Source organism: Manis pentadactyla, chromosome 6, assembly GCF_030020395.1.
Source record: "Manis pentadactyla isolate mManPen7 chromosome 6, mManPen7.hap1, whole genome shotgun sequence".
In the NCBI taxonomy this organism is placed as follows: Eukaryota; Metazoa; Chordata; class Mammalia; order Pholidota; family Manidae; genus Manis; species Manis pentadactyla.
Window position 1 is genome coordinate 25,525,017 of NC_080024.1, and position 24,461 is coordinate 25,549,477.

General features: G+C 35.8%; 1 protein-coding gene and 1 long non-coding RNA gene across 21 annotated transcripts in view; one reads left to right on the forward strand and one right to left on the reverse strand.

The window, feature by feature from the left end:
* MAP2 (microtubule associated protein 2) overlaps positions 1 to 12,151 on the reverse strand; it is a 283,777-nt gene extending 271,626 nt beyond the window's left edge. For 13 of the 20 annotated variants that reach the window (XM_057503612.1, XM_057503606.1, XM_057503621.1 and 10 more), the window contains exon 1: positions 11,903 to 12,150. The gene's annotated coding sequence lies outside the window, so the exon portion shown is untranslated. Of the gene's footprint in view, positions 1 to 11,902 lie in introns of all 20 variants that reach the window. The other 7 variants (XM_057503615.1, XM_057503613.1, XM_057503618.1 and 4 more) reach the window with 4 other exon arrangements.
* A 108-nt stretch (positions 12,152 to 12,259) lies between these two features.
* The window catches only part of LOC130684231 (uncharacterized), a 47,220-nt gene continuing 35,018 nt past the window's right edge, over positions 12,260 to 24,461 (forward strand). The window contains exon 1 of the long non-coding RNA XR_008998421.1: positions 12,260 to 12,410. This is a non-coding gene — a long non-coding RNA (uncharacterized LOC130684231). The remainder of the gene's footprint in view (positions 12,411 to 24,461) is intronic.

The following is a 24,461-nucleotide window of genomic DNA, read 5'->3' on the forward strand; positions in this document are numbered from 1 at the left end:
TTGCTAAGCCCAATACTTCAGGACCTCTACAAATCCAATCCCATCCACTCTTTTCAAAAAGATATCTGCCATTGCAACAATCTGGCTTACTTTGGTCATTGTCACTTCAGTGCCTTCGCGTCAGAACCTCTGTCCTAACTGGACACTTTTCCAAACGCAGCCTCATACGCGGCTCCACTCCATGTCCTGCTTCCCACATGAAATTTTTAGCTTCTCCACATGGTGACAAATCTCTCCCCTCTGAGTTTACATAGCACTTACAGGACTTACTATTCTTTACCATTTATCCTATTGCCCATTATATTCATTTTTAATATTCCTTTTAAATATTGTATCTCTAGTGAATATGAACTAGAGTGGAGCAATATGCTATATATTTTATATTCTCTAGCATAAGCACCATTGTGTATATATAGAGAGAGAGAAAGAAAGAAGGAAATTGATTTTTTTGTTTCTTTTTAAAGCCTGTTCATCAATCCTTTGAAATAACATTTTACCTTGATGTTTAGTGATATCTCAATATTGAAAAGCCCATATTGAATAAAATTCCAAAAACTTTAGAGTTTAATGTATATTTGAATTATTTGCTTGCATGTTATTAATATTTTAATACTTAACCTGAGTAACTGCAAGTCTGGGAGATACATTATCACTCTATCTAATGGCTCCACACTAAAGCAATTTACTCATAAATTAATCCAAAAAAAAAGACAAATGGAAGTCAAGGAAAGAAGCTTAGAGAAAAATTAACAGTAACTCTTCATTATAAAATAAAAATACCAATTTCCCCTGAAGTATGTGATATTTTGAAAGTGCCCTGTAAATATTACATGATATAATTAAAAAATTAATAGTTTTGTTTTCTATTGAGGAAGTGCCTAGGAAGAAAGTAAACAGACTTGATCTATGTCAAAAGCAAAACAATAAAATGTCTGGCAAACTATGTTTAATGCTATGTTCTATAGAGAATTATAGTAGGCCTTCAACTATCTGAAAGGTACATTAAATATTATAGAATAAAGAATATATGCATGAAGACATACCTAATCAATCTCACAGGTGATCCAAGATCATCATGAAATTGTATCAGTTCACTTACTAAATTCTCATGGGATTTAGGCCATTGCCTCTAAGCAGCAAAATATGTGTTATTCTACTTAATTTATTTATGAATTTCAATACTATGTTGTTTGTTGCTTGGCTCCTGGCTTAGTTTACAACTAAACCACTGTGAGGAAACAGCCAAAGAACACATTCATACTGAAACTGGGATGATTTTTTTTTTCATTCTTATGCTTATTCTGGGGTGGATTTTTTCTTTTTTGGTATCATTAATGTACAATCACATGAGCAACATTCTGGTTACTAGATTCCCCCGATTATCAAGTCCCCACCACATAACCCATTACAGTCACTGTCCATCAGCATAGTAAGATGCTATAGAGTCACTACTTGTCTTCTCTGTGCTACACTGCCTTCCCCGTGCCCACCTTGCTACATTCTGTGTGCTAATCATAATGCCCCTTATTCCCCTTTTCCTTCCGTTTCTTTTGGTAACTGTTAGCCCATTCTTCAGTTCTGTGAGTCTGCTGCTGTTTTGTTCCTTCAGTTTTTGCTTTGTTCTTATACTCCACAGATGAGTGAAATCATTTGGTACTCATCTTTCTCCGCCTGGCTTATTTCACTGAGCATTATATCTTATAGCTCCATCAATGTTGTTGCAAATAGTAGGATCTGTTCTCTTCTTACGCTGAATAATATTCCATTGTGTATATGTACCACCTCTTCTTTATCCATTCATCTACTGATGGACACTTAGGTTGCTTCCATTTTTTGGCTATTGTAAATAGTGCTGCAATAAACATAGGGGTGCAAACATCTTTTTGAAACTGGGATCCTGCATTCTTAGGGTAAATTCCTAGGAGTAGAATTCCTGAGTCAAATGGTATTTCTATTTTGAGTTTTTTGAGGAACCTCCATACTGCTTTCCACAATGGTTGAACTATTTTACATTCCCACCAGCAGGGTAGGAGGGTTCCCCTTTCTCCGCATCCTTGTCAGCATTTGTTGTTCCTAGAAACTGGAATGATTTTTATGACTACCTTTCTCAAAAATGGATTTGTAGTTTTCTGTTTATATTTGTTTTTTAAAACTTAGCTTCAGGTACAAAAAAGGCTAAAAGGGGTTAAATTTACAAATACATGTAATTCCCCATTATATAAAGAAAATGACACACTCTGGGTTACCTATATTTACAGCATGGTATTAGCTTAAGTTAACGAAAGTCTTATCTTTTCTCCACCATTGATTTCTGGTTTTCTAAATTATTTCTCTCTTGTGATTAATGTGTTAGTTAGATACCGATATATCCACAGAGATTTAGAAAATATAATTAGTCTTTGAAAGCTTTCATGACATTTTCAAAAAAGTTCAGCTTCTATTACCTTAAAAATTAGAATGCAGTACAAGGCAAAGTCAGACCCTTCTCATGGTCAAGAGGACCTGTGTGGCCTGGCACCTGCCTTCTCTTCTGATCTCCTCTCCTGCTACACTCTACCATGTTCATTAGACTCCTGTCTCACTGGCTTTGTATTTGTTTCTCAAATATGCTTCTTGCAGCTTTAAGGCTATTGTTTCTGTTACCCTCTTTGGCTTGAAAACTTTTCCTCCAGATATTTCCATGCCTGACTACTTCTCATTACTTGTATCTCCAAAGGCAGCCTATCTCAACTCAGACAAGCTCTATTATACATTCTTGTGTCTAAGTCCTTAGAGCATTTTTTTCATGTCTAAAATGTTCATGCATTTACTGTCTTACTTGTTAATGTGTGTGTCTCTATATTACAATATAAGCTCCAGGAGGGCAGGAATATGTATGGTTTGTCCCAATATTCCACACATTCAGAAAAGTGCCTACTGTATTTTGGGGATCCAATAACCATTTCTTAAATAAATGAACAATTCTCAGACCATGATATTAGTAATACATAGGTCTTGCTAGACTAACACTTATGTGAAAGAAAGTGAATTTTTCCCAAATAAGAAAATCATTTACTGAAAGGTATTATTTTAATTCTTTATAGATCGTTTCGATGTCAGACTGTCAAATTCAATAAACCACACCTAAGAAGAACTGCACAAAATACCTTATTTTAAAAGACCTGCCTTCATAAGTATAGATTCCTGGTGTGTAATTCCAGTTTTTGGGTTTTTTTTCCCCTATATTTATGGTTCAAAATAAAGATACTTCAGGGGAAGACAATATGTACAGTCCATCTTTCACAAATATGCATGGGAAATACTTCAAGGAATTCTGTTGCATCTACTCAGTGATAAAATAGTCATTCCAATTCTGATGGTTGATTAAACTTGTTCATCTGGAGAATTAGGACATATCATAGAACCTTCTCTAACTGAAGGTGACAGCAAAATTCCTTCACACCCTAGGATAGTGGTATAGTTTCAGTTTTCAGTGACTAGAATCTGTTTCTCTTTAAATATTTAAGCATGGGTTCTGCTTAATTTCTTTCCTCCAAAATGCTCTTTATGCCTTTCAAATATTTGTCAACTTAAGACTCTGTAATGCTTAAGTAGCATTGGTGCAGGTGAAGCTCTATAGAACACAGTACCCATGGCAACACCTAATTCTTATTAATTTGCTGTCTCCTTGGAAGAAGTAAAAAAAAAAACCCAAGAATGATGGAGTACTGGAGGCGGAGAAACAAGAGTAAAAAAGCCATAGATAGATCTTGAAAGATAAACAAGAGTAAAAAAGCCAAAGGGACAAGGCACAGGCACAGAGGCCCACAGCTTTTGTATCTCACTTCCTTTTAGCTAAAAGTGTTAATGTTGTGGGAGACAAAAGGAAAGCTATTTTTAGAGAAAATTTCATGGTGGTATACATCAGGAATAAGTTACAACCTGGCTATATTTGTTGAACATATTCCTCTTGAACATATAAAGTCAAGGTTAAACATAGAGTCAATCGATCAGGAAGCATCAGTATACACAGTTCAAGCTCAGGGAAAAGCTCCTTGGATTTCCAAGTACCTGTCTGGACACACATCCCCAGAGTTTAACTTCTGTCCTAAGAGATACAAACCACAAGAATGGCCCCAGAGCCAGAGCCTTGTCAGTGTTTCCTGGATCCGGTTTAGTCTCACCACTCAGTGGTGTAGCCGGCATGCAGCTGGTTGGAATGGCCTTAGAATTCTACGTCCCTCCCTCTTTTACACCCATGGGAATGTCACAGTTGAGTCACCAAGTTGGGGAGGTATGACTGTCACTTCACCCCACCCTCAGCTCACAGAACAGCAATATAACCAGAATTAGAAAGAGAGAGCAGAGTAGAATGGTTCTTCAGTGGCACCCCTTACCAAGTGCTGAGCTTGAACCTGAATAGCTGAGTCTTAGGTTTGGTTCCACTACTCAGCACCTTAGGGACATCACTTAACCATTCCTTGCCCTGGTTTACTTACGTGTATATCAGAGGTTCTCACCATTCACTCATAAGAATCTCTCTTCCACTTCAAACTTCATCTAATTCATATAAAAGAGCAAGTTTTGAGAACAGATGATCCTTCTGTCATGGTGCAGATGGAAAAAATATATTTAATGACATTTTGTTTCCAGATGTGTAAGCACATAATCCTTCTAAGCCACTGATTAATAAGGTTTCAAAGATCTTCTCTGATATACAAACTATAAATATATTAGGAAGCAAAAGGAAAAGATTTTACTAAAAATCAGTTTACTCATTTTCAGTGTTGATTTTTTAATGGAAAACTTTTTATTCTTATCATAAACCCTCATAGTAGTCTTCAGGAAGGGGCTGAAATAGGACAGTGAGAATGTCCAGGATTTTACAAAGTTTTCATCACTTCTAATTTTGATATTGACAACCTCATTTAATGTGGCCCAATTCAAAACAAAATAAACAAAAATCATGGAAATAGTGACTGAATTTCTGAAAGTGATAAGAACTTTAAAAAAATACACAAAGCCTCAATTTCAGCAAAGGCCACTCAATGGTCTATAAAAATTTTCATCATGTAATCTATGAATGAGACAAACTTTAGTTTGAGATACAAGGGACAAAGCACATTTAAATAAACCCTACATCATACTCACTTTGTTGTTATAAGAGACCCAGCTTTCAGTAGTGTGCTTAGTGCTTTCATAATTCTTTATTGGCAGCAAAATTTCTAACGTTCTATCAAGTCTGACTTCTGCTGATTAAATAAACCACATTTTCCAGCAAAAGTGGCACCAACTGAACTTCTTATAAGATAAATTTAATGGCTAGTATTTCAATTTAGGATATTTTGATCAATATGCAGATGCTTTGCTTTTGAGCACAATATTTAGTTTTACCATTTGATTTCAATAATGGGCAATGGAATCTGTATTATATATATCTCCAAACAGAAAAACACACCAATAGTTGGAAATTCATCTAATTTAATTTCCTTAATAAATAGTTATATCATCGTTTTCCCCATAAAATTGTACTTAATATCAAAATGTTCTCATGTAGAACATTATGGTATGATTTTCATTTTCTTTAAATCAACTGACTGTATAACAATTTATCTCAACTATGAAAAATGACATATTTATAAAAGGCTAACTGTCTTAGATTATTACACACAGATACACATATACCTAATACCACAATGCTAGCCCTCTGTGAAACACAAGGCAGATACATTTGGGGGGCTAATAAGTTGTTACAGGTACTGTGACTTCACATTATTGACACTTGAGCAAAGAAACTGTATGCTACATATCAGTAATTATTTTTCAAACAATAAACAATAAGTATGTGTAGTAAATTAAAGAACGAGATCTTTTCTTAGCTATCCTAGATGACATATTAGTGTAAAAAGAATGCATAGCTGAATCCTAAAACCTTTTTTTTTTGCTTGTTTTCAAAAGGGACTAAAAGAATCTGATATCTCATATAAACACTAACAAAAAAGGAAACACATTGTTTAAAATACAGTTTTGCCAAAAAAAAGAATGTATACCCTTAAAGAAAGCCTCAATTACTCTTTTAAGAGGCACAACATCCAAATAATAACACAATTTCAAAGCTAAAAATTGCCTTATGCCAGTGAAAATGATGCTGCATCATTCTTTTTAGCCAATAAAATTGAGAAACATTTTCTCATACCAATTCAATATAGAATTTCACTGCTTTCCAGTAACAATATAACACAGTACTGTTACAATTGTTACAACAATACAACCTAGCCAACTATAACTCCATTAACATTAAGGGTAATATTGGCATGATTATTCGATCTCAAATTAATAGAGTTTGTTTACATATTTACTTGTGAGTTTGCTTCAAATGTAAAAGACCTAGGCAGTTAAGTGATGAAATACACTCATAGACATTCGAGCACTGTGTTTTATGATCATTTTGAGATGGATTCAACATGGCTAATGATGATGCACAGAGAGATGTAATGAGAAATATTTTTATTTAAAATTAAATTAACTTAGTTCAACATTTACTGATTGGTCATAGAGTAGTTATTATGTGTACTTCAGTCAAGTTAGTTAACTAGCATAAAATGAAGGCAATGAAGTGGCTGACATATAATGGCTGTACTAGTCAATTTAATTTATATAAATAGTCAAACCATTTTATTTGGTGTCAGATGAATAAAATAACAAAAACAAAAAACCCAGTTGGTTAAATAAATTTTTCCTTTTGGAAACTATCAGTTGTATAGATGGATCATTTTTACTTGCAGGACTTTTTTTTTTAAACTAACTTGAGGAAGACTGGTGAAGACACAGTTGGGACGGGCAATTATCTATAAGATAAGGGAAAGCAGGTAAACTTGGGTACAAATAATGGGAAGAAACAAGGCAGTAACCTTTCTTCCTGATTCAGAAAGGCTTTCTAAAGAAAGGAAGCATGATTAAAGACTGGTATACAAGGAAAAGATTACCAAGGCCAGAGGTCATAAAAGGCAAGATCAAAGAAAGGGCCAAGGCAGGGATGGAGCTGTGAAGGAGAAGAGAGCATAAAACTGCACATGAAATGAGAAATATAATAGAAAATAAACTTCAATAAAAAATAGCAGGCTGTATTTGCATTTTTTAATGATCAATGATTTTTTGACAATGCAAATTGAAAGAAAGGAGCAAAGGAAAGAAAGAAGCCAGAGGGGAAAAGGATAAGAGGGTGGAAGGAATAAAGAAAATAAGAAATGGAAGAAGTGAAGGGAAAAGTCAAATTGCTTTCCCTAGAAGGCTTATTAACGTAACAAAAAGAAAAAAAAAAGAAATTTGACCTCTCTGGCTGTTTAATGGAAAACAAATCATTTAAAACTTTCCACAAAGTCCATATATAAATTTAACAACTGGCTGAAAGAGGAAACCTTGAGCTCTTTATTTCATCTAAATTTCCACAGAATTTCACTAAAATGTGTAAGGAAAAACTATCACAGTTAAAATATTACCATTAAAAGTAAAGTGTATCTCTCTTAAAACAGGAAAGATTAAGTTCAAAGATTGGATTCAAAGTGTTTTTCATAAAAAATAAAATATTTATGTTCACATTGTTTTTAAATTTTTAATTCACTACAGACTTGCTTCTAACAGCATCTTTTATAAATTTTACAACAAAACACCTACAGCCTTAATTCTAAGTAATGATTGGGGAGGGATATGGACAAAATATTATGTCAATGCAGAAAAACAAAACAGCTTTCTTTCCTTTCCACCCACTTAGACGAAGGCTCATCTCCATTCCAAATGGACAACATGAACAGCAGATAATTTGCTTTTATTCCTCATCCTTTACCCAACCCACCCACCAAAACTCTCCCAAAGACCCTTTCCTTTGAGTTTGGCCCTTTGTGTACCACTTCTTACTGCACAGTTACCTGTTTTTGATGCCTAGAATCACCTGGGACTGCTAATTCCTTGAGAATACTGAAATTTTTTCCCAGAATACTTGGGATGAGAATTTTCATGAGCTTTCCAGCATTTAATGACATGACCTTCTACATCTGATTGACTGAAACATTTGAGACTGTTGGTACTTGCATTACGTATGTGTATATATACACACCACTCAAAAGAGTCACATTTTATCATTCACTAATTTAAAGAAATACTACATATGCATATACATACACACATACACATACACATATACATATATACACACACACATATGGAATAAAGAAGGCAGATATACATTAGGACATTTACATAACTGACATATGAAAGCTTGTATTTGAGGCCCTGGGATATTGTCCCTGTGTCCACATGCAGTCCCATCACTGTGTATCATATCTGTAGTACAACTACTCCTTTGAATGCTACTTTTTAAAAAAGAAACAAATCCCTCCAACTTCATTTGTAAATTCCTAAAGCCAGGAACCATGCCTGTTTTTTTGGTATCTCCTTACACAGTCCTCAGTATGATATTCTTCATTTAGTAGAAAGTTAATACATATGTAACAAATAAATAGAAATGAAAAGTAAAAGATAATTTGTATTGAGAGTAACAGTATTGATGCCAAAATGCCTAAAGAAGTCTAACATTCAAATACAAGATTTTTAAAAACAGTGTGAAGGGAGAGGGGAAAAAAATGAGTGAAATGATCAACATAGCCTATATTTGAGAAGGTCTAGATTGAGTAGATTGAGGCAATGGCAACAGTAAAGGCATAGAGTTGAAGTAGCAAAAAGAACAAATATATTTGAAAATTAGATATGACTCAAATAGCTTAATAGCATCTTTAACTCATGTATCAGAGACAAAAGAGGTTATGACTGTTTCTGAATGTTACCTTCAGGTTCATGCATTTACTAATGACTTACCTAAATGACTACTTTTAGCATTAAGAAGTAAAGTATTGATCTAGGGGTAGTGTTATCATCTATTATAACTATTATTTCAGCTTCTTTATTGTAATCTATCAAAAGAAAATTAAGCATTGAAAAGAATTCATTATTAAAATAATCAACTTAAATACTAAAATCCCCAAGTCAGTCTTCAAAAGGTCTGTCTCACATGGATATCAATGAATAGTTTAGGGGTACACATAGTGTCATGTAAACATCTAAGTAAATGATAACTCATTTGAAGTACAACAGTGCAACTATAGTTCTCAAAAGCATAGCAGTCCAGTCTATTATCTAGTTGCTAATAAAATTCAACAAAAAGTATGTGTACCATAAGAAAACATGCAAAAATACACCAAGCATTTCTTCTTCTTTCTCTCATCTAATGTTTAGAAACTTTGCAAATTGATTTAAGCCAAAAGTAGTAAAGGAATGAAATCATTCCTCAGGCTTAGAGGATTCTGTGCCAAGTTTCTGGCTGCATATTTTTGGCCAAGTTCAAGATCCCTGAAAAAATATAAAGAGAAAATACCCTTTAATCTCCGAAGAACAGCATTAGTAGAGGCTATGGGAAAAGGTCTTCTGCCTTGAGATGGGTGTGTGTGCTCCTGGCATTTGGTTTCCACTGAGAAGATGCCAGCTCTCTCAATGAATCTGAAGTAGCTACTATGATGAGGTAATGGCTGGGCCAGTTTCACTGGGTCATGCTCTCTCAGCACATTCTTTCTTCTCCTCCCTCAAAAGGTGCTGTAAACAAGTCATCCTGAGAGAGAGTTGCTGTAGAGAATTAACAAATACTAAGTTTAAAATTCCTGAGCACACTGGCTCTGTTTTTAGTAGTCTAGACAACTAGAAATGTAAATTAGCACCAACAGCCAGGAAGAAACAGAGTATTTGACAAGAGGCGGAAAATAAAAGAGAGAAACAAAGAAAATGAAAATAATGTAATCAAAATATTAATATTTTTTAAAGGAAGTTCAATTTTTAAATTTAGTGCTCTAGGTGTATGTCAAGCAATTTTCTACTTATAGGAACATTTTTTTAAGACTTTTGGAGATTAAGTAATATTACAGCAAACTGAAATACTACAATTAAAAATTAAACAAACCATGAAAAGATATACAGCATGTACCACTGATCCTAAAGGCACAATAGCTCTATGAATACGCAAATCGTGAGTACAGTTGTAAACCTATGATAATCAGATAAAAGTACTACGAAATCAATGTTAAAAGACACACAAACAAATACATTCTTTATTGAGAGAAAAAATAATGCCTTTCAGCTTTTCTTGGAGGGAGGATGCCTTTGTGCATGAAGGGGAGCAGGAGATTGCAACACCCATGATATATAAACTCACAGATTTCTATGAAAATATGTAGACACCTATTGCCCAGTTAAAGTAGTGCTGTGTGTCTCATTCAGGTAAAAGGCTGCAATCTTCCTCTTGAGCATTCTAAAGAGCTTTTATTTATGTAATCTGTTTTCACTGCCAAAAAAATTATAATTGCCCACAGTGAAATGACAGGGTGACAGAGCTATGCTTTATATTGGGCTGGTACCTGCAGCTCAAGCATGAACTGTTTGCTTAATGTGGCCTCACATAAAAGGCTTTGTTCTCCATCGCCTCACTGCGGCTGCAAACCTCAATTTCAGTTTGCAGTCATTTCTTCTCGCAGACAGATCACTTTTAAATAAATTGTACCTTTAATATTTAGGTTATTTCCTCACCAACACTGATTAAACAATCCCTCTGCCTTACCTTCAAAATTATATACCACCCAACACTATTGTTTTTTGTTTTCCACTACAGATTCCATTCACACCATAATCCCCAAACCCTCAAAATAAATTGAAAAATATTTGTCTTTTCATTATTCACTCCCTTTTGTAATATTATGTTTGTATAAAGTATGTTACATAGGTGTATACATGTGCGTGTGTGGTGTGCACAAATGCACACAGGGGTATAAGTGTGTGTATGCATGCATTTAACAAAAACCTTTCACATTGAGTCAGTTCTTAAAGGTTTTATGTTCTGGAAGCATTATGCTAAGGGTTTACAGCAGATGGCACACAGCAATTGTTACAAACGGGCTTGTTGTTAATGGAAGGTTTTTATTTTCTGACAAAATCCCAAAGCCCTGATGCAGGCAGTATAACATCAATGCCAGTTTTGAAGGATGTTTTTTTCTGACCCCATAGGCTTTTCTCCCTAAACACACCCAAACAAAACACCTCCCCACTCCTGGCTCCTCTCAGTCTCTTTCATTAAATTTCCATCCTTAAACAAAAGACAAGGTTGGGAAAGGAAGGTAACCAGCATTGCAGCCAAAAAAAAAAGCCTTTTAAAAATAAAAAATAAAGTGTAGATGGGCTGTAGATGCAGCTTTCCACTCCCATTACTTAAAAAGAAAGACTATGTGGACGCTCAAGCTAATACACTCATTTTTTTCGTGTTCTGTCCTCCAACAAGACCACGCATTGATTTTTCATTTTTTCCTAAAATTTTATTTATCAATCTTCCTCTTCAGCTGTTTCTAGAAGAATTACAGGGAAAAATGATTTAACGTTAAGACCTCCCTAATTCATTCACTCGCCCATATGCAGTTCTCTGCAGCTGAATGGACAAAAAAGTCCTCTACCTTGAATTCTCTTTTTTCCATTATCTTTGTATAATTCACTCGTCTTTCTACAGCTCAGGCAGTATTAGCATTCAATACAGATATCCTAACCTGATGTAAATTACCGGGCGTTTCCAAGCGGTACCTAACCAACATCACACACTTCTACAAATCCAGGTTCCGCCGCCCCGGAGTGACACCTGGAGAGGCCGGGCCCGAAGCTTCCGCCAGGTGGGAGCCCGGACGGCTCAGCCAACCTGTGCCTGCTTTCAGGGCACAGAAGACCAGACAGCCGCTCTGTATTCTCACCCGGCTCCGGGCTGAGGCTCCCTCTAGGCGCGGAGCGAGGCGCCTAGAAGGAGAGGCGCCCTGCACAGAACCAGAGGCGGGGAAGGCTGTCTTACCTGGGAGCAGGCACTGGGCGCACCCGCCGCCGCCGCTGCCACTGCTCGCGCGCCTGCGGACCGACGGCCGTCCGGAGAAGGAGAGGGGCCCACGGGGCAGGGGAAGAGGGAGGCAAAGAAGGGGAAGGAAGAGAGAGCAGCGACGGGGAGAGCAGGAAGAGAGGAGGAGGATGCTGCCGCCGTCGCCGCGGCCGCTGAGAGCCCGCGCAGCCCGAGCGCGCGGCCCAGTCTGAGCGCCGCCCCGCCGCCGGCTCCCGGCCGTCCCGCCCCGCCTCCGCGCGCCCCGCCCCGCGCAGGTCCCGCCCGGCTCCGCTCGCCGGCGGGCGGCCACAGCCGCAGTGTCCGGGAGGGGGAGCCCGGCCGCCCCGCCCCGTGCCGCAGCCAGCCCGCCACCCGGCGGGCACCGCAAGGGTGGCAGCCGCGGGCCGCCTGCGCTGAGCCGGCCACGGGCAGGCTGGGCCGGCGGGCGACCTAGAGAATTCCCTCCTCCAGCACCGCCGCCACCAAGGTGAGCGCGCCCTCGGGACAGAGGCACCCAGCAGACCTTCTCCCACGTCCTGGGGATTTGGGGGCGCTTGCGTAGCTCCTGAGGGAAGAATCCCCATAGACGCCCTCCTTTCCTTTTCCTTCTCTGTGCGGCTGGGGTTCCCGTGACCCCTCCGTGGAGAAAGTCGTTGGCCTTGCCGTCCCAAGCCTAACAGCTGCATTTCCAAAGCACAGAGGATACTGGGTGAGCATGAAGACAAGAGAACAACTCTTGTCAGTGCTAAAGGAGCAATGGCTGAGGGTTTGGGCAATTCTAGACCAAGCTCCATCACTAATCACATCATTCATTCAGTATTCATTCAAGGAATGTTTATTAAAACATACTGTGTATCAGGCACTTTGCTAGGCACAGTGGACGCAGTGAATCAGACTCCCTTAGCTCCCTCCACCCGAAATCCCTGCCTTCACAGCTATTGCATTGTAGACAGCCAGATACGTGATCAAGAATCAGTTTGCTTAATCTGAATCTCAGTGTATAAATGTGTCAAATGAAGATTAAAAATATTAACTGTGCCTTTCTGGCATGTTTAACATGAGGCTGTAATTAGATAATGAAGAAGAGTATGTGAAGAATATGAAGAATTACACAAGAATAATGAATTAGCTCAGAAAATGTTGACCTTGAAATGTCACCATTTTTAAAAAATCACCTCTTAAATACTTTCGGAGATGATAGGACCAACTAAGAAAACAGATGATTCTTTATCATGGAATCTTCATGATCAGAGAACAGCACTTTATTTTAAGTAAGCGAGGTAAGCTGCAACTTAGAATTGCTTCAAGCATCTACATCGAGAATGAACAAGCTGTTTTTAAGGTCCGCCAAGATAGTGAGCTGTGGCTTGTACAGTTTCAACAGTGCTGATGAAAACAGCACTTACAATTTGGTTTTGTCCCTTCAGTTGTCCATAGAATCACTGACCCACTGAACATCAGAGTTGATTTCCTAGGCATTTTGTCCAATTCCCTCAATTTTCAGATGGAAAAAAAAGACCTAATGATGGGAGGCTAGAAAGACTAGCAACTGTAAAAAAGCAAAATCTGAAACCCTGGCCTCCACAGTCACACCCCACGTTCCCTGTATTGCTTCAATCCGCCCAGCTCCATCCCTTGCCCTGGAGATGCCTGCAAAGAAGTTGGAAGTGTCAGTACACATTCAAGTACCAAGGAGGTTAGAGGAGGCAGGGCTCCTCACAATGTGGCCTGATTGAGAAGGAAGCAGTCTTAGGAGACTATGAAATGATTCATAGAATGTGGATGGAAGGAAGGTGTAATAATTCTGCTAGAGCATTAGCAGTTGATCTTCATGACCTATCTCACAGCTGCAGGTGCTCATTGAGAATCTCTCTTCAGTCCTCTGTAGTCCAATTATTGTTTCTCAGTTCCCGTTCTGAGGTATTTGACACAAGAATGATGTTCCAAAAGGAGGGTGTTCCTTGTGCCTTCCTTCACTTCTGGCAGAATTCCCCTGAATCTACATTATCTCTGAACTTAAAGTAGACTTATACAACTTTAGGCATTGAACACAGTCCTGCCCATCTTCCCTGTCTGCAAACAAAAATATTATTTTCATTACTGCAGCTTTATGGTTAGTCTTGAAATCAGGTATTGCAAGACCTACAGTCTTATTTTCCTTTTTTTCAAAATTCTTTTGAATCATCAAGTCCTTTACATTTCCTTATAAATTCTGGTGCCAACTTGTCAATTTCTATAAAAATAATGCTTTTATTTATGGAAATTGTGTCAAATTTATAGAATTTATAGTGATTTTGACAGAATTACTATCTTAACTATTGAATCTTCCAATTCATGAAAATGGTATAGGTCTCTACTTAGGTCCCCTTGAGGCTTTTAAAAAAAATTATTAACAGGCTTTATTTCTCACAGCAGTTTTATATTTATTGAAAAAATGAACAGAAAGCACAGAGAGTTCCCAATATACTCCCTGTTCTCCTGTCCACAGTTTCCCCATTATTAATATCGTGCATGGATGTGGTGCATTTGTTAAGCTGATGAAACAATATTGAGACATCATTGTTAATAAAATCTGTAGTTTGCATTCAGACTCACTCTTGGTGTTATAGGTCTGTGGGTTTTACCAAATGCATACGTCCATGTACCCACCATTACAGTATTATATGAATAGTTTTACAGCCCTAAAAATCCTCTGTACTGCACTGATTCCTCCCCTCTCCTTTTCTCCTCTCTGCCTGTGCGTCATATAGTTGGAATCATATAGTGTGTATCCAATGAGACTGGCTTCTTTCACTTAGCAGTAAATACTGAAGATTTCTCCATGCCTTTTCATGGTTTGAAAGCTCATTTCTTTTTATCACTGAATAATATTTCATTGTATAAATGTGCTAGTTTGTTCATTCACCTATTAAAGGACATCTTAATTGCTTCTAACTTTGGGGAGCAATGAATAAAGCTGTTACAAACATTCAAGTTCAGGTTTTTGTGTGGACATATGTTTTTCAACTCATTTAGGTAAATACTTAGGAGCTGGATTGCTGGTAGACTATAGTAGACTATGTTTAGTTTTGCAAGATACTGCCAAACTGTCTTCCAAAATAATTGTATCTTTCCACCACAATGAATATTCCTGTTGCTCCACCTCCTCAACAGCATTTGGTGTTGTCAGTGTTTTGGATCTTAGACTTCCTAATAGATGTATAGTTGTACACACTGCTGTTTTAATTTCCAGTTCCTTAATGATATATGATCTCGAACATCTTTTTCATATGCTTACATGGCACTTGTATATCTTCCTTGGTGAAGTGTCCGTTCAGATCTTTGGCCCATATTTTAAACTGAATTCTGTGTTTTCTTACTGTCACATTTTAAGTGTTCTTTGTGTATCTTGGATGCAAGTCCTTTATAAGACATGTGGTTTAAAAATATTTTCTCTCAGCCTGTGGCTTGTCTTTTCATTCTTTTAATAATGTCTTTCACAGAGCGAAACTTTTTAATTTTAATCAAGTCCAGCCTATCAATTTTTCTTTCATGGATCATGCTTTATGTATTGTTTTTAAAACCTCATTGTCAAACCCAAAGTTACTAGGATTTTATCCTACATTATCTTTTAAAGATTATTCATTTTGTGTTTTATACATTTAGTTCTGTCATAGTCTTTTGAATCTGCTATAATAAAAAGTACCATAAGCTGGGTAGCTTATAAACAATAAACATTTATTTATCACAGTTCTGCAAGCTACACCAAGAGCAGGGTGCCAGCAGAATCAGTGTCTAGTGAGGGCCACCTCCTCATAGGTGGCACCTTCTTACTGTGTTGCCTTCATGTGTCAGGAAAGGCGAGGGAACATTCCAGGGCCTTTTTTATAAGAGCACCAGTTCCGTTCATGAGAGCTCCACACTCATGCCCTAACCATCTCCCAAAATCCCACCTCCCAATACCATCACATTGGCCATTAGGTTTCAACATATGAATTTAGAGGAGACACAAATATTCACTCCATAGCAAGGTCTATGAGTCACTTGGAGTTAGTTTTTGTGAAGGGTGCAAGATCTGTGTCTACATTCATTTTTTACAGGTAGATGTCCAATTGTTCCAGCACCATTTGTTGAAACGATTATCTTTTCTCCACTGGATTACCTTAGCTTCTTCATCAAAGATCATTAACTATATTTGAGTTTACTTTTGGACTCTATTCTCTTCCTTTGGTCTGTTTATCTGTTCTTCTGCCAAGACAGTATTGTCCTGGTTTTATAGTAAGTCTTGATGGCAGATAGTGTGGTCCAGCTGTGTTCTCCTTCAGTACTGTGTTGGTTATTCTGTATCTCTTTGTTTTCCATATAAACTTTTGGGTAAGTTTGCCCATATCTACAAAGTAACTTGCTGGAATTTTGATTGGGATTGAATCTATAGAACAAATTGGGAAGAACTGACATCTTGACAATATTGAGTCTCCCTGTCCATTTAGTTATATCTTCTTTGATTCCCTTCATAAGAGTTTTTTAGTTTTTCTTATATAGATCTTACATATAATTTGTTAGATTTATACTTAAGTATTTCATTTTTTGGTGCTAATGTAAATGGTATTGTGTTTTTAATTTCAAATTCCAATTGTATAGCGCTGTGTATAGGAAAGAAAGGGACTTTGGTGCATTAACCTTATATCTTGCAACCTAGCTATAATCTTTTAGTAGTTCCAGATGTTTTTGTTTGTTTGTTTTTATTGATCTAGCCTTTGGAATTTTCCACATACACAATCTGGTCACTTGCAAACAAAGAGTTTTATCCTTCCCAATCTGCATACCTTTTATCTCCTCTCCTTGTCTTACTGCACTAGCTAGGACTTCCAGTATGATGTTCAACAGAAGTAAGAATGAGCATCCTTGCCTTGTTCCCAATCTCAAGGAGATATCATCTAGTTTCTCACAAATTAATATGATGTTAGCTGTAGGTTGTTTGTAGATGTTCATTATCAAGTTGAGGAAATTCCCCTCTATTCTTAACGTTGGTGAGTTTTAATCATAAATAGGGACTTGATTTTATCAAATGATTATTCTGCATCTATTCATATGATCACATGATTTTTTTGATTTTTTTTCTTTATCTTCTTAATTTGTCAGGTAAAACTGATCTTTTAATTCTAAAACAGTGCTCTATACCTGGAATAAATTCCACTTGGTCTTGGTTTACAATTATTTTTATACATAGCTTTAATATATTTGTACAAATTATATGTATTATATTTATGTAATTTATACAGATTATACAATTTGCTAACATTCTCTTGAGTTTTGCATCTATGTTCATGAAAGAGGTTAACTATAGTTATTCATTTCTTGTAATTTGTTTCTATGGTTTTGGTATTAAAGTTACGTTGGCTTTGTAAAATAAGCTAAGAAGTATTCCCTCTTCTTCTGTTTTCTGGACATAAATGAAACCAACATAAAATTGGTTTCATTTGTTTTTGTTAAATATTTGGTAGAATTCATCAGTGAAACCTTCTGAACCTGTTGCTTTCTGTTTTGGAAGATTGTTCATGTATTCAGTGTATTTAGTAGTTCAGACCTATTCAGATTATCTGTTTTTCCTTGTGGGAGTTTGAATAGAATGTATCTTTCAAGACATTGGTTCATTTCACCTATGTTATCAAATATATGTCACCAAATTGTTTATAACATTCCTTTGTTTCTTTTTAATGTCTTTAGGATCAGTAGTGACAGCATCTCTTTTGTTTCTAATACTAACAGTTCATCCTCTCTCTTTGCTACTATGGCTAAGAGTTTATCAATTTTATTGATCTCAAGGAAACAAACTTTCTGTTGATTTTTCTCAATTACCTTCTTGTTTTCAATTTCCCTGATTTCTGCACTGGTTTTTATTATTAATATATGCATTCAGTCTGTAAATTCTTCAAAACACTGTTTTTGCTGAATCTCACAAATTTTGATATATTTTCATTTCCATTAATTCAAAGTATTTTTAAAATTCTCCCTAGACTTTTCTTTGACCCAGGAGTTATTTTGGTTTGTTGTTTAATTTACAGATATTTTGGGATTTTCCAGCAGTCTTTCTGTTATAAATTTCTAGTTTAATTTTATTGGCTTGTGGTCTGGGAGCATACTTGTTAGGGCATCTACTTTATTAAATTTGTTAAACTGTCTTCTTGAGTCTTTATTTTCAATGCTTTGTTGTTTTCAGTGGATAAGTTTTGCATATATGTCTTTAAATTTATTCCTAAATGGTTCATGTTTCCAGAAGCTATTGTAAATGGTACTGTTTTTGTCTTTTTTTAAATTTCCAAGTATTTATTGCTGGTATATAGAAATACATTTAGTTTTTATAAAGTAATCTTACATTCTGTGCATTTTCTAAACTGGTGTATGAGTTCAAAAAACTGGTACATTTAGTAGGGCTTTCTATGTGCATAATGATGTCTGTGAAGATAATTTTTTTCTAAATAATATACCTATTTCTTTTTCTTTCTTTACTACAATGGCTAGCTCCTCCAGAACAATATTAAATAGAATTGATGAGAGAGAATACCATTACATTATTTCTGATCTCAGGGAGGGTAACATTCAAGTTTAATCTTCACCTGTAATGTTAGCTATAATTTTTATACATGCTTTTTATAAGACTGAGCAAGTTCCCTTCTCTACTTTGCTGACAGCTTTTATCATTAATTTGCATTTGATTATTGTTAAATTCTTCCAATGTATTTATTAAGATGAAATACTTTTTTCTATTATTATCCATTATTCTAAGTGCATGAGGAATTACATTAATTTTCATATGTTAAAGCAATGTAGAATACTATCATAAATCCTTGTTTGCAGTTGTGTGTGTGTGTGTGTGTGTGTGTGTGTGTGTGTGTGTGTGTGTGTGGCTAGAATAGTTGTTTTTGCAAATACATTTTTAAGAATTTTTTCATGTATGTTCATGAGGGATATTGGCCAGTAGTTTACTTTTTTGTAAAATCTTTTTTTATTAGCTTCAAGGAATTGCTGGACTTGTAAAATAAGGTTTTTTCCTCATTTATATTTGAAAAAAATGTGTAAAATTATTTCTTCCTTAAAGGTTTGACAAAATCCACCACTGATGTGATATGAGTGTTTTCTTTGTGAGAAAGTTTTTGGGAAAAAATTCAATTTTCCTAATAGATACAGGGCTATTCAACTTTCTTGTTTCTTCTTGAGTCAGGGATAATTTGTGTATTTTGAAGAATTTTCTCATTTTGTGTAAGTAATTGTCAAATTTGTATTCATTACATTGTTCATTATCCTTTTCATATCTTTAGGATCATTTAGTGATGCCCCTGCTTTCATTCTTGTTATTGATAATGTGTCTTACATTTTCTTTTCTTATAAGTCTACATAGAGGCTTTTACATTTTAATGATTTTCACAGAGGCGGCTTTTAATTTTATTGCTTTTCTCAATCATTTTTCTCTTTTCCACTTAATTTATTTCTGTGTTTATCTTCATGATTTCCTTTTCTGCTTCCTTCATGGTTTTTAATCTGCTACTTGTTGGTTAGTTTCCCAGGATAGAAGTTTATATCATTGAGTTCAGGCTTTCTTGTCTACTAATATAAACATTAAAACTATAAACTTCTTTCTGGACACTGCATACTTATATTCCACAAATGTGGTATGTTGTGTTCTCATTATCACTTGGTTTAGAATACATTATTTCCTTTATAACTGTCTAATTTGCACATTTGTATGAATTTGAAAGATACTGATTTGAAAATCAATTTCTAGCTTAATTCCATTGTGGTAGAAAACATGCTTATAATATTTTAATTATCTTAAATGTATTGAGGCTTGCTTCATGGCCAAGCATAGGGTCTATCATGGTTAACATTCTATGTGGCCCTAAAAAATATGTATCAAAAGTTAACTCAAAATGGATCAGAGAACTAAACATAAGAGATAAAATTTCAAAACTAGAAAAATGTGGGAGAAAATCTTTGTAACTTCCTATTAGGTAAATAATTCTTAGATATGTTACAAAAAATGTAAAAAGAAAAAATTGATACCACCAAAATTAAAATCTTTTGCTCTTAACAGATCCCATTAAGGAAAAAAAAAAAACAGCTGAAAATTGGTAGAAAATACTTCTAAATCATTGTTGGAGGAAGACATTGAGAGGACATTACTACTGATTGACCCAGGAGCTGGACCTGTGCAATCGGAGGCACCCACTGCCTTGTCTTGCAATGTGAATTCTACCCCCCGTTCCCAGAGTGGGAGCCATTTTCAAAGATGCGGACTTGAGAGAGCAATGTGTTTTCGAGACTATCTAGACCATAAACTTATAAGATTCTGGAGGGAGGGTATGGAGATGTACTCAACCTCTGCAATCACCCAAGACAAACTTCATACATAAGTTTCCTTGCTTATTAAGGCCACCTACCAATCTGGAGTGGCTTTCCTTTTTTTTTGGGTCTCTCCTTGCCTTATCTAGTACTCTCAGAACCCAAGAAGAAGTGAACAACCCAAGTTACCCCCTCACAAGACTATTTGAATAGATACTTTAACAAAGAATGTATATTAATGGCCACTAAGAACATAAAAGGATGCTTCATATAATAAGCCATTAGGAAAATATAAATTTGAACATGAGATATCACTATGTATCCACTGGAAAGGATATAATTACAGAAATACAATACCAAGTATTAGTGTAGATGTCAAGAAACTGGAACTCACATAGCTGGTAAGAGTATAAAATTGTACACCTACTTTGGAAAAAAATCTGTCAGCTTCTTGAAAACTTAAATGTGCACTTACACATGACCTACATATTCCACTCTCGCTGTCCACCCAAGAAAAAATGAAAGCATGCAAAATTCATAATAGTTAAAATTGGAAACCATCCATATGTCCATGAACTATAGAGCAGATAAACATATTGGGATATAGTGCTATGCTCAGTACTACTGCACAATTAATGGGACAGAATACAGATAATATCCAACAACCAAGATAAACCTTGAAGTCATTTTATTAAGTTAATGAAGCCAGACACAAAGACTCTTTATTACATGATTTCATTCATATGAAATTTTAGAAAAGGCAAACCAATAGAAATAGAAAGTAGATCATTAATTGGCTTGCCTTAGGTGAAGAATGAGAGCAACAGTTGACTGACTACAAACCAGTATGAGGGAACTTTTGTGGTGTTTCTAGTGTTCTAAAACTGCTATGTGCATACAGCTGTGTAAACCAATTAAAACTCATCAAATTGTACACTTATGAGTGAATTTTATAGTATGTAAATTACATCTCCATATATCTATTAGAAAAAATTGTGCCTCTGCTGTTGTTCAGTGAAGTGTTTTTATAAATGTCAATTATGTCCATTTACTTAATATTGTTTATATCAATATTCTTGCAGATTTTCTTTTTTCTGGTCTTTAAGTGGAGACAAGAGTGTTGAAATGCCCAACTGTAATTGAAGATTTGTCCATTTTTCCTTTCAGTTCTGTTAGATTTTCCATTGTGTATTTCGAAGCTCTTAAATAGCATATAAACACATATAGGAATACTATGTGTTTTCCTGTATCATGATTAAATTTCCTCCTTTACCTGGTAATACTGTTTTTCCAAAGTTCACTGTGTCTGATATTAATATCATCACTCCAGACTTCTGGTTAAGGTTTATATCATATATCTTTTCCTTGTTTTACTTTTAAAACTGAAATATTATTCAGGTATAACAAAAATTCAGCCTCCTTAAAAGTACAATTTAGTTGTTCACAAAGTTGTGCAATGATCACCACTAATTTCAGAATATTTCATCACCATAAAAAGAAACTCCATACCCATAGCAGTTCACTCCTCCCTCCCTTCTCCCCTCAAACCCTAACAAATACTAATTTACTTTCTGTCTCTATGCATATACCTATTTTGAACATATATCAATGATATTTTAGCATAATGTCAGTGCAATTTATACTGTAAAGTCTTATGTGCCCGATGTCTTTCACTTAGCATAATTATTTTAAAGTTCATCCCTAATACATAGTATATATTAGTGCTAGTACTTCATTCCTTTTTATGGTTTAATAATATTCCATTGTAGTATGTTGCCACATTTTGCCTATCCAGTTATAAACACACTTGGTACATATTTGGGTTCTTTCTTCTTCTTGGCTATTGTGAATTGTGCTGCTATGCACATTCTTGTACAAGTTTTTGTATGAACATCTTTTCAAATTTCTTAGATATATGCCTGGGAGTGGAACTGGGTTATATTTAACTATATTTTTTAATAATTTGCGAATTGCTGAACATTTTTCGTTCTCACCAGCAATGTATGATGGTTTCAGTTTTTCCACATCCTCACCAAAACTTGGTGTTCCTTGTGTTTTTTGATGATAGCTATTCTAGTGGATGTGCGGTGGTATCTCATTGCAGTTTGATTTGCATGTCGCTCTAATGATTAATGATATTGAGCTTTGTTTTTATGAGCTTCTTGACCATTTATATATCTTATTTGTAAAATTGTCTGTATAAATCCTCTGCCCATTTTGGAAATTGATTTATATGTCTTTTATTATTGAGATGAAACTGTTTTTTACACATTTTATATATTAACCCTTATCAGATTTATGATTTGCAAATGTTTTCTCCAATTCTGTGGGCTGCCCTTTCATTTTCTTATTTTCTTGATGCTGTCCATTGTAACAAAAAGTTTTTTTTATTAAGGTATTATTGATATGCACTCATGAATGTTTCACGTGCAAAACAATGTGGTTACTACATTTACCCATATTATCAAGTACCCCCCGCCATACTCTGTTGCAGTCACGGTTCATCAGTGTAGTAAGATGCCACAGATTCACTATTTGCCTTCTCTGTGCTACACTGTCTTCCCTGTGACCCCCCCACGCCATGTGTACTAAGCATGATACCCCCTCAATCCCCTTTACCCTCCCTCCCCTCCCACCCTCCCCCACTCCTCCCCTTTGGTAACTGCTAGTCCCTTCTTGGAGTCTGTGAGTCCACTGCTGTTTTGTTCCTTCAGTTTTGCTTCATTGTTATACTCCACAAATGAGGAAAATCATTTGGCACTTGTTTTTCTCTGCCTGGCTTATTTCACTGAGCATAATTTCCTCCAGCTCCATCCATGTTGTTGCAAATGGTAGGATTTGTTTTCTTCTTATGGCCGAATAGTATTCCATTGTGTATATGTACCACCTCTTCTTTATCCATTCATCAATTGATGGACACTTAGGTTGCTTCCATATCTTGGCTGTTGTAAACAGTGCTGCGATAAACATAGGGGTGCATATGTCTTTTTGAATCTGAAAAGTTGTATTCTTTGGGTAAATTCCAAGGAGTGGGATTCCCAGGTCAAATGGTATTTCTATTTTTAGTTTTTTGAGGAACCTCCATATTGCTCTCCACAATGGCTGAACTAGCTTACATTCCCAGCAGCAATGTAGGAGGGTTCCCCTGTCTCTTCATCCTCACCAGCATTTGTTTTTCTTAGTCTTTTCAATGCTGGCCATCCTAACTGGTATGATCTCATTGTGGTTTTAATTTGCATTTCCCTGATGATTAGTGATGTGGAGCATCTTTTCATGTGTCTGTTGGCCATCTGAATTTCTTCTTTGGAGAATTGCCTCTGCATATCCTCCACCCATTTTTTAATTGGGTTATTTGCTTTTTGGGTGTTGAGGCATGTGAGTTCTTTATATATTTTGGATGTTAACCCCTTCTCAGATATGTCATTTACAAATATATTCTCCCATACTGTAGGATGCCTTTTTGTTCTGTTGATGGTGTCCTTTGCCATACAGAAGTTTTTAGTCTGATGTAGTCCCATGTGTTCATTTTTGTTTTTGTGTCCCTTGCTTGAGGAGATGCGTTCAGGAAGAAGTTGCTCATGTTTATATTCAGGATATTTTTGCCTGTGTTGTCTTCTAAGAGTTTTATTGTTTCATGACTTACATTCAGGTCTTTGATCCATTTCGAATTTACTTTTGTGCATGGGGTTAAACAATAATCCAGTTTCATTCTCTTGCATGTAGCTGACCAGTTTTGCCAACACCACTTGTTGAAGAGGTTGTAATTTCCCCATTGTATGTCCATGGCTCCTTTATTGTATTTTAATTGACCATATATGGTTGGGTTTATATCTGGGTTCTCTAGTGTGTTCCATTGGTCTATTCTGTTCTTGGAACACAAAAGTTTTTAACTTTCATAAAGTCTAATACACTCATTTTTTTCTTTAGTTGCTTATACTTTTGGTGTTATATTTAAGAAACTGTTGTCTAATCCAAGGTTATGAAGATTTATGCTTTTATTGCCTAAGAATTTTATACTTTTAATGTCTACATATAGGTGTTTGATCCGTTTTGAATTATTTTTGTGTGTGATATGAGTACAACAAGTTAAAATTCATTATTTTGCATGTTGATAATCATTTATCCCAGTACCATTTCCTGAAAACCATCTTTCCCCCATTGTATTGTCTAGGCATATTCTTTGAAAACCAGTTGATCAAAAGTGTGAGGGTTTATTTCT